Below are 15223 nucleotides of genomic sequence, written 5' to 3'. Positions count from 1 at the left end.
TACCTGTGCTTTTGCGTCCATGGATGGGGAGCCAACCAACTGCAGACTGTGTAGAATAATGGTATTTACTATCTAAAAATCCACGCAAAAATAGACCTGCACAATTTGATCCCCAAATGTTTAAGGGTCAATTGGATCCCCAAATGTTTAAGGGTCAATTTACATCTTTAATTTCATACATTCTTTGAAATCGAGTTTGTATATTACACAGACGATTCTTCTCAATTCCGTGTAGCTGCATTTCACATGCTGAATAGCCAGCTCGTGTCTACCACCTTAGCCAGCACAGATCTAGGTCTTATTAGTCTTTGGGTTACAGGTGACAGAAGTTCACATTAAACTAGCTTAAGTGGAAAAGGGCATTGGTTCGTGAAACTGAAAAAAACTGGGGCTGATGGTTTCAAGCCTAACTAGGTGCAGGTGTTTCAACAATATCAATGTCATCAAAGTTCTGACTTTCTTCTTCTTTTCGAGCTCTTCTCAAGCAGCCTATGGATGGCAAAGCAAAGACAGCCACCACCAGCCCCACACTCCCCTCTACCAGCTCTGCCGCCAGACCCCAACACCTCATTTCTCTTCGCCCCCACCCCCCTCTCTTTAGACCAATTGGAGTCACGTGCTCATTTCTGAACCAATCACTGTGTAGCTAGGTGAATGGCATTGGCTGATTGGTCAGACCTGAGAGTCACACGCCCATTTCCCTAGTTAGGGAGGGGAGTAAAGTCAGCTTCGAGTGACCTGCCTAGCCAGAGAGTGGGGGACGGGATGTTTCCCAAAGAAAATCAGGGACCTGGTACTAGAAGACTGGGGTAGGGAGAGGGAGGGGATGGTGGCCAGAGTAGGCATGGGATTGAATCAGAAGGGCCTCCCAAAGAGCGCTGCGGTATCAGGTCAAACAGGAAAGCCATAATGGGATCTTGCGGAAATGTTTTCCATCCTTAATGACTCGTAGGGGATCCGCCAGTGAAGATGGATGACGGCCTCCGTGCTGGAGCCAGCAGGGAGCTTGGTGGACTGCTGAAATCAGGAGCGGGGAGGGGGCACGGTGGGGGTGGGGGACTCAGGGCAGCCCTGTTGACCAATTAGTACCGCAGTTTATTGCCTCGACAGGGTTATGGTCGTAGGGAGGCAACTAGGAAAATATCCAATTCCCAGACGTCAGACACAGCGTCCCCATTCACCCCTCACAAAGCGCTCAGTCCACCCTGAGAGAAAGCCCTCGACTGCTGCAGCCCTAAGCAGAACACGAAAATCTTTTAGCCAAAAGAGGCAGAGCAGATGGGACCTGCCAGAGGGTCTGGAGGACCCTGAGCCCCAGGTGTGCAAAAGACGCTGATGTGTTAATGCAGAGGGCAGGCGGGCAAGTCAGAGCTGAAGGCTCAGAGGAAGACCAGCGGTCATGAGTAGCCTCAGCTGAAGAGGCTTCCTGACCTCCACCTGAGAGGGACAGAAAACTGACTTGAGGAGCTCGGAGAATTTACCCACCCATCCGTTTGTCCGTTCATGTTCTCCTGCAGTACCTATGCATCAAGTGACTTAGGCCAGTGACAGGCGCGGCGCTACCTGAATACCTGGTGAACAAGATGGCCAAGGCTCCTGCCTTCACAGAGCACAGAGCCTAGTGGGAGAGAAAAGTGATCAGCAAATAAGCTGATCACTGCATCTGTCAGAAGGAGGCCAGATTGAAAGTGAGTGGGAGGTGGGGTGGGGGGGTCACTTTAAGTCCGGTTGCAGACACAGGAATGGTGAAAGGAGACAGCCCAGCATGAGCTGAGGAAGAGGGCACCACACTGAGAAAACAACAAGTCAAAGGCCCTGAGGAGGGTTCGTGCTTTGCTTAGTGTATGGGAGGAACAGAAAGATGGGGGCAGGGGCTGGAGGTGGAAGATGAGGTTGGAGAGGTGAGCACATCAGGAGGCTGTGGTGGTGGGAATGGCCCTACTTCTGCAGAGTCAGTCTGGCCATTGGGAACTTGCTCCACAATATTCTCGAGGTTCAGGAAATGGTACTTGGCTTTCTTTTCCTGGGTTAGCCCTTAAAGCATTTATTCTCTTCCAGGAACTCTCAATGTTCAGCATGTATCAACTCTTCAATCTCTACAACCCTTTGAGGCAGATACGATTCCTAAATCCGTTTTACAGATCGGCAAACTGAAGAGCTGAGGAACAGAGAGGCTAAAGAACCATGTCCCAGAACCAGCAGAAGCAGGATCTGAATTCACATGGCTCCAGAGCCCACACGCTCACCTCAGCCCTGCTGCCTCAAGATAACATTGGCTCTGCACCCCCTGCTTATCAGAGTGGTAAGCTACAGAGTCTCCCTCATTCCTGGGGGTTTCTTTCTAGGGTGACCAAAGACTTGGGGAATTAATAAGCAGCCTACAGAACTTGGAGTGAGCTCCTGGCCTTGGTCCATTCTACTCACCACTGTCCACATGGTCCATTCAGAATCGGGGGATTGGAGTTCCCGTCGTGGCACAGCGGAAATGAATCTGACTAGAAACCATGAGGTTGCGGGTTCAATCCCTGACCTTGCTCAGTGGGTTAAGGATCTGGTGTGGCCATGAGTTGTGGTGTAGGTTGCAGACACGGCTCGGATCCCATGCTGCTCTGGCTGTGGTGTAGGCCGGCACTGTAGCTTTGATTACACCCCCTAGCCTGGGAACCTCCATATGCCCAGCTGCAACCCTAAAAAGAAAAAAAAAAATTGGGGAACTGGGATGCCCATCTCTCCACACCAAGGGTGGACCTGGGGTCTTTGGCTCTGGCTCCAGAGGGAGGGACCAAGCAGTTCCCATCCCATCAGAGAGCCACACCTGCTTCATCCACTTCACCCCTGAGCTCCCCCCTCGGTGGTCCGAGCTGCCCAAACTAGGCCTTGGCAGGGATTCTGGCTGGGACTGGCACTGGCACCGGCGCCTGATGCCTTTTGTCCCTGATTCTTGGCCAAGGAAACTAGAGCCTGAAGCACAAAAACTTGGCCATACCTAGACTGGCTTGCTGGGAAAAGCCTACTCTTTTATGTCTCCTCCAATAATGAAAACAAGGGCTAAAAATAATGTCCCCAAGTCCAGCCTGCCTCCTTAACTGGCAAGCCCTCACTCCTTTTCTTTCTTTCTTTTTTTTTTTTTAAAGAGACAATGTCAATAAAGCACCTATCACAGTTCTAGGCTCAGAATAGTTCTCAGGAAGGAGTATGAAGCGAGAAAAATCGGGCTCCACTTATCAGCTGTGTGACTCAGGTAAGTTTCTTGGCCTCTCTGAACCTCATTTTCCCTCCTCTGAAAAATGGAGGTAACGATAATCCTTGTTGTGGTGACATGAACATTAAGTGACACAATGATGTAAAGGACACATTCACTAAAACTCCGCTTTTCACCACCCTTTTCCCAGGCAGAGGTGGGAATGTGTGCCAAGGTCACGGGGATGCTATGATTCCCCGTTTCAGGCCACTGGGCTGGCTGAGCACCAGGTTTCCACTGGGGGACTGTCTCCATCTGTCTGAATTTGGGCTGAGCATAACCGTGCTGGGACTTCCCCGGTTGCTGGTAGACTTTCCAGAGTGAGCTCAGGGGACTTTCCTCTCCCAAGCTGGATAAATGTCCAGAGTGGAAAATTAGGGAGGTCTGTCCCTTGAGGCTCCATTGATGGTGTCTAGGCTGCTGATAAGGGGAAAATCGGAAAAAACAGGAATAGTGGGCTTTTCCCATTTTTGGTCCTGGGAAGCTGGGGTTGCAATAGGATCCTGAAATGGCTTCATCCAGGCCAGGAATCCGGCACCTGAAAGGTGTCGGGGAGGACAGCTGACCATCGACCTTCAAGCCTGGGGGGATGGGCTGGGTGGGGCCCCAGTGCTGACACCCCTCAAATGAATGCCTTCTCCCTGCGAGGCCGGGAGGGCAGCAGCCAGAGCTGGGCTGGCTTGGGCTCCAGCTCTGGGCTTGCCACTGTTTTCTTAGCTCTAACATGATGCACACTTAGAAAGACTGGTGATGTTGAGCACGAGGGGAAGGATCCAGAGGTGGAGAGCACAGGGCTTCTGCCCCAAGAGGATCTTGACAAACCACTCAGCCTGTGTGAGCCCCAGCTCCCTGGGCAGAAAAATGGGGGAGGAGTTAGGGAGCTGGTGACTCGTGTCTAAAGCACTAGCATCGAAGGGAGGGGAAGTGTGACCGTCTGATAACCTCTGTGGTCTTGGTGACTTTCTGTTGCGTCCCTGCATTCCCCCCCACCCCACACACACGCAGAAGCCAGCCAGGAGGGCTTGTCCTTACTACTTCGAGAACGCATCTTGAATCTTGAACTTGACCACCTTTTGCAGTTCTCCACTTCCCTGGTTCAGCCACTGTCATCTCTCACCTCCTTTCCATGGCCTTCTCTCTGGACTCTGATTTTTCTCTTGGCCTCTCACATCCGTTGTCCATACAGCAAGCCAAGGAGTCATTTTAAAAGGCCAATCGAACCATGTCACTCCCCTGCTGAAAGCACCCCAGTGACTCCAACATACACAGAAGAAAATCTGAGCTCCTCTGCCTGGTATCCCAGCTTGTGTGATGTGGACTTCCACCTCCTCCCACCCTTACCCTTGCCAACAACCACACTCCCTCCCTGCCTCAGGACCTTTGCACTGTCTATGCCTCCCACCTGGACACCACTGCTCCTGGTTTTGACTCTACTTGTCTCTCCCTTTGGAACTCAGTGTCACCTCCTCTGATGGAGGCCCCTCCTGACCACCCCTCCCATGAGAACCTCTAGTCACTCTTGATCACTGTTAAAGGAGAGTTTTTTAAGGTAAAATAGGATCCTCCCATAAATATAAAATGGACACAAGTCAGAGATTTCATTTAACTCAGTAATTTATGGGGAGCCGCTAAGATGTTACAACTGACTCAAAGGACACACATGTATTGCCAATCAGAAATGATGACATGGATTTATAATACAGATATTAAAAATGGCCACTATCCACAGGGCAGCAATTAATCACATTCCACGCCAACAAAATCCATTTGCATTTTTCTGGTCAAGAATCATTTGCATGTAGAAGTAATGAAGGATGCAGCCTTCCCTTGAGAATTCCTTGATGATTCCTTTGAGAATCAGCCAGAACTGATAGCCCAGACAGGACACCAGTTATCTTTCTTGGCCTATTTCAAAGTCTCTTACAAGTTTCCTGACATCCTCTTTCTTGCACTTGGCAACACCGGAACTTTTTTTTTTGTCATTTTCTCCCTTCACCCCAAGCTTGAATGTGTCTTGAGGGCAGAAATTCTGTTTTGTACATGGTATCTGGAAGAGTGTCTGGCACATAGCAACATAGCAAGCACTCAGAAAATGTTTGCAAATGCCCTTTGCAGTGTCCAGGGCAGCGTATTTTAGGAGAGGGTGGAAAAGAGGTCATTGCTGAACCCAAAGATACAGATTCTGATGGCCAATGAGGAGGGGGCATTTGGGACAAGGAAAGCGGGGAGGGTTCATCGCCAGGACCTCTGCACACTCTGAGGGCTGCACCACCTCTTGGCATCCCAAGCCCCAAAGGGAACTGACCTGGGGACGGTAGGGAGTGTTCTCTGGCTGAGGTCACTCTGTTATACCATCTCAAGCAAGTCAGAGGGCACTGAATCTAACACAACTATTCACACCCTCTGGGTCTTTCTGCTGGACTCAGCTCACCGGCTCGCTCTCTCAGGTTCTGTCTTTCAAGACCCACTGTGCAGCCAGGGGCGGGGTCTGCCCAGGTTACAAGTAAGGCAGTGGTCCAGCCACGCCGGAACCTCCTCGGTCTCCTGTCTCCCCATCCTGCCCGCCTTTCCTTAGGAGTTGCATCTTCAAAGGCGTCAGTGTTTACACCTAAGGAGGAAATAGTCCACGGGTGTAGGATGTCTTCGGTTGAATTTAATACCCCGGGCCTGGAGATGTGGCGCCTGAGATCCTGGGAGGGTAGCGGTACCCTTTGCCTCCAGGAAATCTCCTGGAGAAAGGCACCCTCACGACCTGAAATCTTCTGGTCCCTGGACCCAGCCAGTGCGTTGAGTGTGGGGTGGGGGAAGGAGGAGGCGGAAGGTACTGCGCGGGCCTTGGAAGGGAAAGTGAGTCGCGAAATGAGGAAACGGGAGAAGGAATCGAGGCAGGGATTAATCCATGGATATTCCCCGCCCGCCTGCTGTGCCAGGCAAGACTCGGGCACTAGTGACACGGCCACACGAATAGGATGGATCTGGCTGTGCCGCTGCTAGACGTGGTCTAACCCAGAGCCTAAATGAGTTAAGCACACATACAAATGTGAAGCTGGAGTTTTGACGAATGTTAGGAAGGAGAACGAGGTACGCCTGCCCAAGGGACCTTGCGGTATCCGGGCTTCACCTGGTTTGAACGCCAGCTGAGATTTAGAAGCCAGTGCAATGTGCGCTCTTGACTACGTCACGCAGAAAATGCGCAAGGGCATGTATGCCGAAATGCAAGGGTTCTTGCAGATATGCAAGAATCAAAGCTGAAGTGAATCAAAGCAGAAGGAATGCATGTAGGCAGCACAGAGGCACAGAGGTCGAATAGTCCTCCGTCGCTGGGCCTTTCAGAGTCTCCAACATACCGCGCGCGCCCTCTGCTGCAGCCCAGGCGTTTCGCTCCGCCCCTCCGCGTCCCATCCTGAGAAAGCCGGTATCTAGCGCCTCCCAAAGCCAATTGGAGAACGAGTCCTGGTGTTTGCAACGCATGCGCGCCGTAGATCTGTTTTGAAGTGAATGGTTGGTAAAACTAGGAGCCGGTAGTCAGGATGGCCGAGCGGTCTAAGGCGCTGCGTTCAGGTCGCAGTCTCCCCTGGAGGCGTGGGTTCGAATCCCACTTCTGACAAAACCTTCCTTTTACTTTTCTCGCGGGTAGTTGAATACTAAATGACGCTGTACAGCTCTGGATAGTCTTTTAATCTTTTTACAAAACAAGTATCTTCTTCTTAAAAGGAGTTTTCTTCTCTAATATTCATTTGACTTTCAAATGTCAAGAGAAAATTCCGATCTGAAACTTAAAAGACTTTATGTAGTGAAACAGATTCTCAGCGGAAGTGGAAAGGACGAAAATACACGGATTGTCAGAAGTGGGATTCGAACCCACGCCTCCAGGGGAGACTGCGACCTGAACGCAGCGCCTTAGACCGCTCGGCCATCCTGACTTCCTGGGAAACTCGTTGTAGGGTGCCAAGTAGTTCATTATGCGGTGCGATTTGGCTTGCGATGCCCGACTTTAAGGTCTTTGGCAGCTCTAGTTTTAGGCACATAAACTTTAGTCACTGTTACTCCTAAATTGGTTCGATCTTTTTACCAACACGTCTTAAGTGGAAATCCTGTATCTTGAACAGAAACAGAAAGTTTCTCTTGCTATGAATAGAAAATACCCATAAAAATAAATAGAATGAAAACGAAACTATGTTACTAAGTTCTAGTCACTTGCCAAAACTAGGAACCTGAAGTTTTGACATTATTTTACATGATTAATTCTATGGAAAGGGTCCAGACTATTGTTGGGCCCCTCGGGGAAATGAGGGAGGGGGTCTAGGCAATTCTTTTTGGAAGGGGATATGCTCGGTCATGGACTTGGCATTGGTTTCTCAGGATAGGAAGCCGTGGACAATGGGATCCCATTCTACAAGTGTCCAGCTGAAGCCCATCAACAATAAATTGGCTTTTATACCTTTCCAGTAAACTGAACAAAGGAAAAGGTGGAGGCTGTTAAACTTGGAAAAGAGACAATTTATCAATTACAAAAGCCTGATGTGTGCAAGGGATTAGGGTTATGATTGCCTCTTCTTGCTCCAGGCACTGGGGCTTGAAGTGGCTTTGCAGTGGCTGGATAGCTACAACCGTGGAAGATTGTGGTAGAAGAAAAAGCCTGCTAAAATGGATGCTTGTGTAGATAGTGATAGCCCCATCACTAGAGGCATTCAAGATAAGGCTGGACAGTCACTAGTGGAAAAACTAATGAGGGTATTTGACAGTCCCTATAATCATGCCTCACTGCTGCTGTAACAAAATACCACTAATTTAGTGGCTTAAAACCACACCATTTATTATCTTATAGCTCTAGAAATCAGAACTTCTTTCCTTCTGGGGACCCTATGGGATGTCCATTTCCTTTTCTTTTCCAGCTTCTAGAAACCACCCACATTCCTTGGCTCAAACCCCCACATCACTCCACCTTCTGCTTTTCTCTTTATGATACCTTCTCTGACTTTGACCCTCCTGTCTAACCTAAGGCAATGCCAGATCACAGCCTGCAGTGATGTCAGATCCTTAACCCACTGACCGAGGCCAGGGATCAAACCCCATCCTCATGGATACCAGTCAGGTTCTTAAACCGCTGAGCCACAATGGGAATATGTATATTTTAACAACAAAAAATGCTTTACTAAGAGAATGATTTTTAAAAGACTGGTTCAAAGGAGGATATATATATTCCATGTTGTTTTTGTTTTCACCACACCCGCGGCATGCAGAAGTTCCTGGGCCAAGAATGGAACCCAGGCCACAGTACTGACAACACTGGATCTCTAACCCCTAGGCCACCGGGGAACTCCTTCCATGTTTTAGCTATTGTGAATAATGCTGCTATGAACATAGGTGTGCAACTATCTCTTAAAGATCATGCTTTCAAAAAAATTATTGTTTTCAATTTTCTTGCATATAGTATATCCAAAAGTGGATTGCTGGATCACCTGGTAATCTATTTTTATTTTTTTTGAGGAACTGCCATAATGTTCCTGCACAATTTTTTTTAATTTTACTTTAAAAATGTATCCTTTAATAAAATGTACTCAACATCCAGGGGGAGAATAGATGGGTTCTTAACTACAGCAATCACAGAATACTGTATATAATTAGCATGTGCCAATTTCCTATTGGGCAAAAGGGAGAGAAAAAGGGAAATCTGGGAGGTGATGGAGATGATGAAGCATGATATCTGAAAAGGAGGTCTCAGGAAAGGTCCTAGAACTGTGGGCATGGTTGGGAAGGGCCAAGGGAAGATGAAGGCAGCTCCCAGAAGCAGGGCCCTGGGCCAGAGTGGGGCCAGGGATGATGCCCTTTGGGCCAGAGCTGGATCTTGCACCACTGGAAAGGAGGCTGAGGAGACTGGCAGAGTGTCTTCTCCTCCTGGTGGCTTCTCCTATGTCGTCTCCTCCAGGAAGCCTTCCTGGATGCTTCTTTCCCTTGACTAGGTTTTCGGCTTCCTCTGCATTCCCACAAGATCCTGGGCTGACCCCTCAAAGCACTAGAATTGGAATGGCCTATCTAGGTGTGTGTCTTCCCTGGTCCCAAAACCGAGCTCTTCAAAAGGGCAGAGATTGTAAAAGTCTTATTTGCCACTCAATTCCCAGGGCCTGGACTCAAAAATGTGGCAAAGGGGCTGAGTATAGATTGAATAACAGATGAATAAGACAACACGATGGGGTGAGCCAGGAGACAGAAAATCCTGGAAATGCCACCCCAGATCTTTTCATGCAGCTGGCACCTGGACAGAATGGGGTCAGTTCACCTGAGCCCTGGCCTGGCTGCTCTCTCAGGAACATGAGCTGTGGATCTTTGAGCAAATGTAAATTCTAATATTCTCTCTATGGAGCTCTGACCTCCCACCCCAAACAACTTCTGTCCAAATTCCGACAGGCAGAAGGGGCCAGGCAGGGACAATGACTAAACCTCATGTCTGACCTTTGTCTCATTCTGGGCAAATGAGTAAACTGGCCCAGAAGGTTGGCAGATTCTTGCCAGTGCCCCACCCTAATCACATTTCCTTAATGATTAGAGGTGTCGAGTGTCTTTTCATGTGCTTCTTGGCCAATTCATTGTATATCTTTGGAGAAATGTCTATTCAAAGTCCCTTGCCTATTTCTAAATCACTTTTTGTTGTTAATAGCGAGTTGTTGAGAAGCTTTATATATTCTGGAAGGTAGCCTATTTTCAGATATATGATTGATAAATATTTTCTCCATCCCACAGGTTGCGTTTTCACATTACTTAATTGTGGCTTTTGATATACACACAGTTTTCATTTTGATGTAATCCAGTTTCTCTGTTTTCACTTTTGTTGCTTGCACTTTGGATGTCAAATCCTAGAAATCATTGCCAAATCCAGTGTCACGAAGCTTCTCTCCTGTGTTTTTGTCTATGAGTTTTGTAGTTTTAGGTCTCATGTTTAGGTCTTAGGTCCGTTATGAGTTAATTTTCAAATATAGTAGAAAGTAAGGTTCCAACTTCATTTCCTGTATTTGGATATCTGGGTTTCCCAACCCCATTTGTTAAAAGACTATCCTTTCCCCAATGAATGATCTTGAAACCTTTATCAAAAATCACCTAATGGGGGAGTTCCCTTGTGGTACAGCCAATTAGGGGTCCAGTGTTGTCACTGCAGTGGCTCAGGTTGCTGCTGTGGTGCAGGTTCGTCCCCTGGCCCAGGAACTTCTGCATGCTGTGGGTGTAGCAAAAAAAAGAAAAAAAAAATCACTTGACTAATATGTGAGGGGTTTTACAAAGTTTTTGAAAACTAAACATTTTCTTTAAGTGGAATCATTTTAATTATAATAAATGTGTTTTGAAAAGAAATTTATGATAGTTCTCCTATGGTACAGCAGGTTAAGGATCTGGCGTTGTCATCGCAGTAGCTCAGGTCCATGCTGTGGTCCATCCTGGCCTGGGGGCGTCCACATGCCGCTGGCACCTCCAATAAATAAAGAAATAAATAAATTTTTAAAAATTGTAAACCAACTATACTTCAGTAAAACTTTTGGAAGTAAAATTAAAAACAAACTATTCTTGGAGATCCCTGATGGCCTAGATGGTTAAGGATCTGGCATTGTCACTGCAGCAGTTTGGGTTGCTGCTATGGCTTGGGTTCGATCCCTGGCACAGGAACTTCCACATGCCACGTATGTGGCCAAAAAATTTTTTTTTAAAAAAAGGAATGTTATCTCCTAAGGAGGTTTGGTTAATCCAAATACAGAATACCCACTAGGGAGTTCCCATCGTGGCTCGGCAGTTAATGAAACTGACTAGGACCCATGAGGATGCGCGTTCGATCCCTGGCCTTGCTCAGTGGGTTGGGGATCCAGGGTTGCCACAAGCTGTGGTGTAGGTTGCAGATGTGGCTCAGATCCCAAGTTGCTGTGGCTGTGGTATAGACCAGCAGCTACAGCTCTGATTCCACCCCCAGCCCTGGGAACCTCCATATGCCCCAAGGTGCAGCCCCAAAAAGCAAAAAAAAAGAAAAAAAAACCTGGAGGCAAACAAAAACAGCCTGGTATTCCTTGGCTCCTGACTTCGTCCCATCAATCTCTATTTCTATGCTCATGATGCCTCCTTCACTGTCATCAAATCTGCCTCTGACTCTGTTGTATAAAGACCCTAGTAATTACATTTAGGGCCCACTCAAATAATCCAGGATAATCTTTTCTCAAAATCCCTAATCACATCTGCAAAATCACAGGTTCCAGGGGTTAGGATGGAACATCTTGGCAGGGGAGGCATTATTCAGCCTGCCACAAGCGTATCGTATCGTGGGAGACTGCCTTTACATAGGACATGCTGGAAAAAGCAAAACAGAAATGACAGAAAACAGACCAGTGGTTGTCTGGGGTCAGGATGGAGGTCACAAAGGAACTTTTGGGGGTGATCAAAATGTTCTATATTTTAGTTGTGGTGTCGATTATACGACTGTACACATTTATCAAAATGCGGAAGAGTGGGAGAAACAGTGGGAGAAAACAATAGCAACATAGAAAAGTGACAATGGGGAGGAGAGATCCATAAAAGGAGCTTCTAAAATTTAAAAACCCCACCAACTGGGAGTTGCCTCTGTGGCTCAATGGGATTGAGGGCATCTCTGGAGTGCTGGGTTGTAGGTTCAATCCCCTGCCTGGCACTATGGGTCAAGGATCCAAACTCCATAGGTTATGGGGCAGTCCAAAAAGCAAACAAAAACAAAACAAAATAAAACCCCACCACACACTGGGTTGCAATGTTGGCGGGAGCATAAGACTCCATAAGACCGCTGGTCACTTGTGACTCAACTAAAGGGTTCAGGGTGTTCCCCAAACCACCTTCAGGTCCAATAATTCATTAGCTAGAAATCTTCAGAGAATATACTGCAAACTGTTATAGTTGCAGTTTGTTACAGCTAAAGAATACAGATAAAAATCAGACATGGGATGATGGAAACGTTCAAGTGAATATATTATAACCACTGAATTGTATACCTTTTAAAAGGGTGACTTTTTCTTTCTTTTCTCTTTTCTTTTTCTTTTTTTTTTTTTTTTTTTTTTTTTTTTGCTTTTTAGGGCCGCACCCGCAGCACATGGAAATTCCCAGGCTAGGGGTCCAATCAGAGCTACAGCTACTGGCCTACTCCACAGCCACAGCAACTCAGGATCCAAGCCATGTCTGTAATCTACACCACAGCTCACGGCAACGCTGGATCCCCAACCCACTGAGCGGGGCCATGGATTGAATCCGAATCCTCATGGATTCTAGTTGGATTTGTTTCCAGGTGCCACGACAGGAACTCTTAAAAGGGTGACTTTTAAGTTCCAAACATGGACCTTCCATTGTCCCCTCCCCAGAGAGACATGGACTCTATGCATTCCTAACCCAGCACTGATGTGTGACAAGGCACATGGAGTGCTGCCAACCGGGGAAACTCACCGCCTTGGAGTGCAGAGCACTGATTGGGGTTTCATCCTCTAGCCGTGGTCGACGGCCCCACCTTGCTGAGCTGTTTCCAGCTCCTCCAGGTGCAGGCAGTCTCCACCCTAAGCCACACTTAGACCCTCTGGAGGGGCAAGACCCCACCCTAAACAGAAACATACCTCTCAGGCAAGATGTTCCAAGGGTTTCGATGAGCTCTCAGAGTTGAGGGTAAAGGGCCTGACAACCCTTTGGACAAATCTCAGTTCTTCACCACACGAAAGCCAATGATTCAAACAAATTCACACAAGAGGAAATATGAATGGCCAGTACGCACACGGAGATGCAAAGCCCCACTCGCTAAGTATTAGGAAATACAAATAGAGAATATTGAGGTTTGTTTTGTTATGTTTTGTTTGGTCTCACCTGCAGCATGGATCAGGGATTGAAGCCCCACCAAAGCAGTGACACCTGCAGAATCCTCCACGCTAGGCCACCAGGAACTCCTGAGCCTTTTCTTTTTTTTTGGTTTTTAGGGCCACACTTGTGGCATATGGAAGTTCCCAGGCTAGGGATCGAATCAGAGCTACAGCTGCTGGCCTACACCACAGCCACAGCAATGCCATATCCAAGCTGCGTCTGCAACCCATACCACAGCTCACGGCGATGCCGGATCCTTAACCCACTGAGCAATGCCAGGGATCGAACCTGCATCCTCATGGATCTTAGTTGGGTTCCTGCTGAGCCACGACGGGAACTCCCAAGGAACTCCTGAGACTTTTTTAAAGCTCACTACATACATCCATGAGGACAGGCAAATAGTTAAGGCACTTACTTTTAGTGGGAGTGTCAACCAATACAGTTTCTATTAAAAAACAACAACATGCAAATACCCTCAGTCCAGTGATTTTGCTTTGAGGACTGGATCCACAAGTGTGCAAAGATGTGTAGATAAGAAGGCTTATAGGAGTTCTTTTGTGGTGCAGTGGGTTAAGGATCAGGCATTGTCACTGAAGGTCGCTGCTGCGTCTCAGTTCAGTCCCTGACCCGGGAACTTCCACATGCTGCAGGTGCAGCCAAAAAAAAAGAAAGCCAGTGTCATATTACTTGTAATGACAAACTCTTGGGAACCACTTAACTGTCTACCAGTAAGGTAAGGAATAATATAATAGCCATTCTATCAAATATATGACATTTCAGAATTCTCGTTGTGGCTCAGTGGGTTAAGAACCCAGCTAATATCCATGAGGATGCTGTGGTTTTTTTTGTTTTTTGTTTTTTGTTTTCTTTTTTCTTTTATTGTCCCACTGTACAGCAAGGGGATCAAGTTATCCTTACATGTATACATTACATTTTCCCCCCCACCCTTTGTTCTGTTGCAACATGAGTATCTAGACATAGTTCTCAATGCTGCTCAGCAGGAGAGAATGCTGTTTTGATCCCTGGCCTCACTCAGTGGGTTAAGGATCTGACTGGTGTTGCCTCAAGCTGCACATGGGTAGGTCACAGATGTGGTTCAGATCCAATGTTGCTGTGGCTGTGGTGCAGGCCAGCAGCTGCAACTCTGATTCAGCTTCTAGCCTGGGAGATTCCAGGTATGGCCAAAAAAAAAAAAAAAAAAAATGTATATGGCATGTAGAAAGAACGAAGTCAGTCTTGGAGAAATTTCTAAGACATGTTAAGTAAAAAGTCAAGTTTCAATATATAATAATCCTATTTTGAGGTAAAAAAATTTTTAAATTACACACAAAGCAAGTGTCTATATTTCTACATATTATGTGGTAGTGAAAAAGAAAAAAAGAGGTAGAAAGAAAAGCTCTGATGGGATATTCCAAACTCTCCTTGATGATTAACTAGAGGTGAGGGTGCAGGTTTAGAGATGCGTGTGAGGTGTAGTGAAATAAACCAATGAATTCATTGTGTAGTTAAAAATAAACCAAAATTAGCCAACCCCACAGCACCAAGCATAGGGCCAGCTGGAAAAGTGTTCAGTATTTGCTGATTATAATCAGCAAGCTCCTGAAGGTGGCTTCTGGAAATTGTTGGATGAACCCCAGGGAAAGCTTTCTCAAGCTGAATTTTCTCAAGTTGTGCTTGAACCGTATAACTGCCTTCCAATGGTCTTTTTTAATAATAAAATCCACTCCATTACCAAAAGTTCAAGACCCAGGTGATCTGGCCCTTGGCGGCCTCTCCAACCTCATTCTCTCTCTCCTGAACCCCTTCAATTTACAACCTTTTGCCCCTCCTCAAAGACTTCAAAGTCTTTCCTGCCTCCGGGCCTTTGCATATATGGTGGTTTTTTTTCAGCCAGGAATGCTCTTTTCCCGGCTGATTCTTAATCAGCTTTCAAGTGGCAGCTTAAATATGTAGACTTTCCCTAACCCAGCTATCTAAACGACATCCCTAAATCTCAGTTATTCTTTCCTAGGGCATCTTGCTTTTTCTTGTAGCTACATCATCACAACTGATCATTATCTATTCGCGGTAGGTTTGTATATCTAGACTATCTGTCTCCCCCCATCGGACTCCCTGGGACGGGGTGGCCTCTGCTTGGATGGC

General features: G+C 47.1%; 1 long non-coding RNA gene and 2 other non-coding genes across 3 annotated transcripts; 2 read left to right on the top strand and 1 right to left on the bottom strand.

Moving 5' to 3' along the window:
* LOC106507575 lies at positions 752-3820 on the top strand. Its single transcript, XR_002345508.1, has 4 exons — positions 752-1318; positions 1518-1688; positions 2059-2302; positions 3135-3820. It is a non-coding gene; the product is annotated as an uncharacterized LOC106507575 (long non-coding RNA).
* On the top strand, positions 6766-6848 carry TRNAL-CAG. The gene has a single exon. It is a non-coding gene; the product is annotated as a tRNA-Leu (tRNA).
* TRNAL-CAG lies at positions 7082-7164 on the bottom strand. Its single transcript has one exon. It is a non-coding gene; the product is annotated as a tRNA-Leu (tRNA).

This window comes from Sus scrofa, chromosome 6 (assembly GCF_000003025.6).
Source record: "Sus scrofa isolate TJ Tabasco breed Duroc chromosome 6, Sscrofa11.1, whole genome shotgun sequence".
NCBI classification, from domain to species: domain Eukaryota; kingdom Metazoa; phylum Chordata; class Mammalia; order Artiodactyla; family Suidae; genus Sus; species Sus scrofa.
This window is presented reverse-complemented; position numbering and strand designations above follow the sequence as displayed.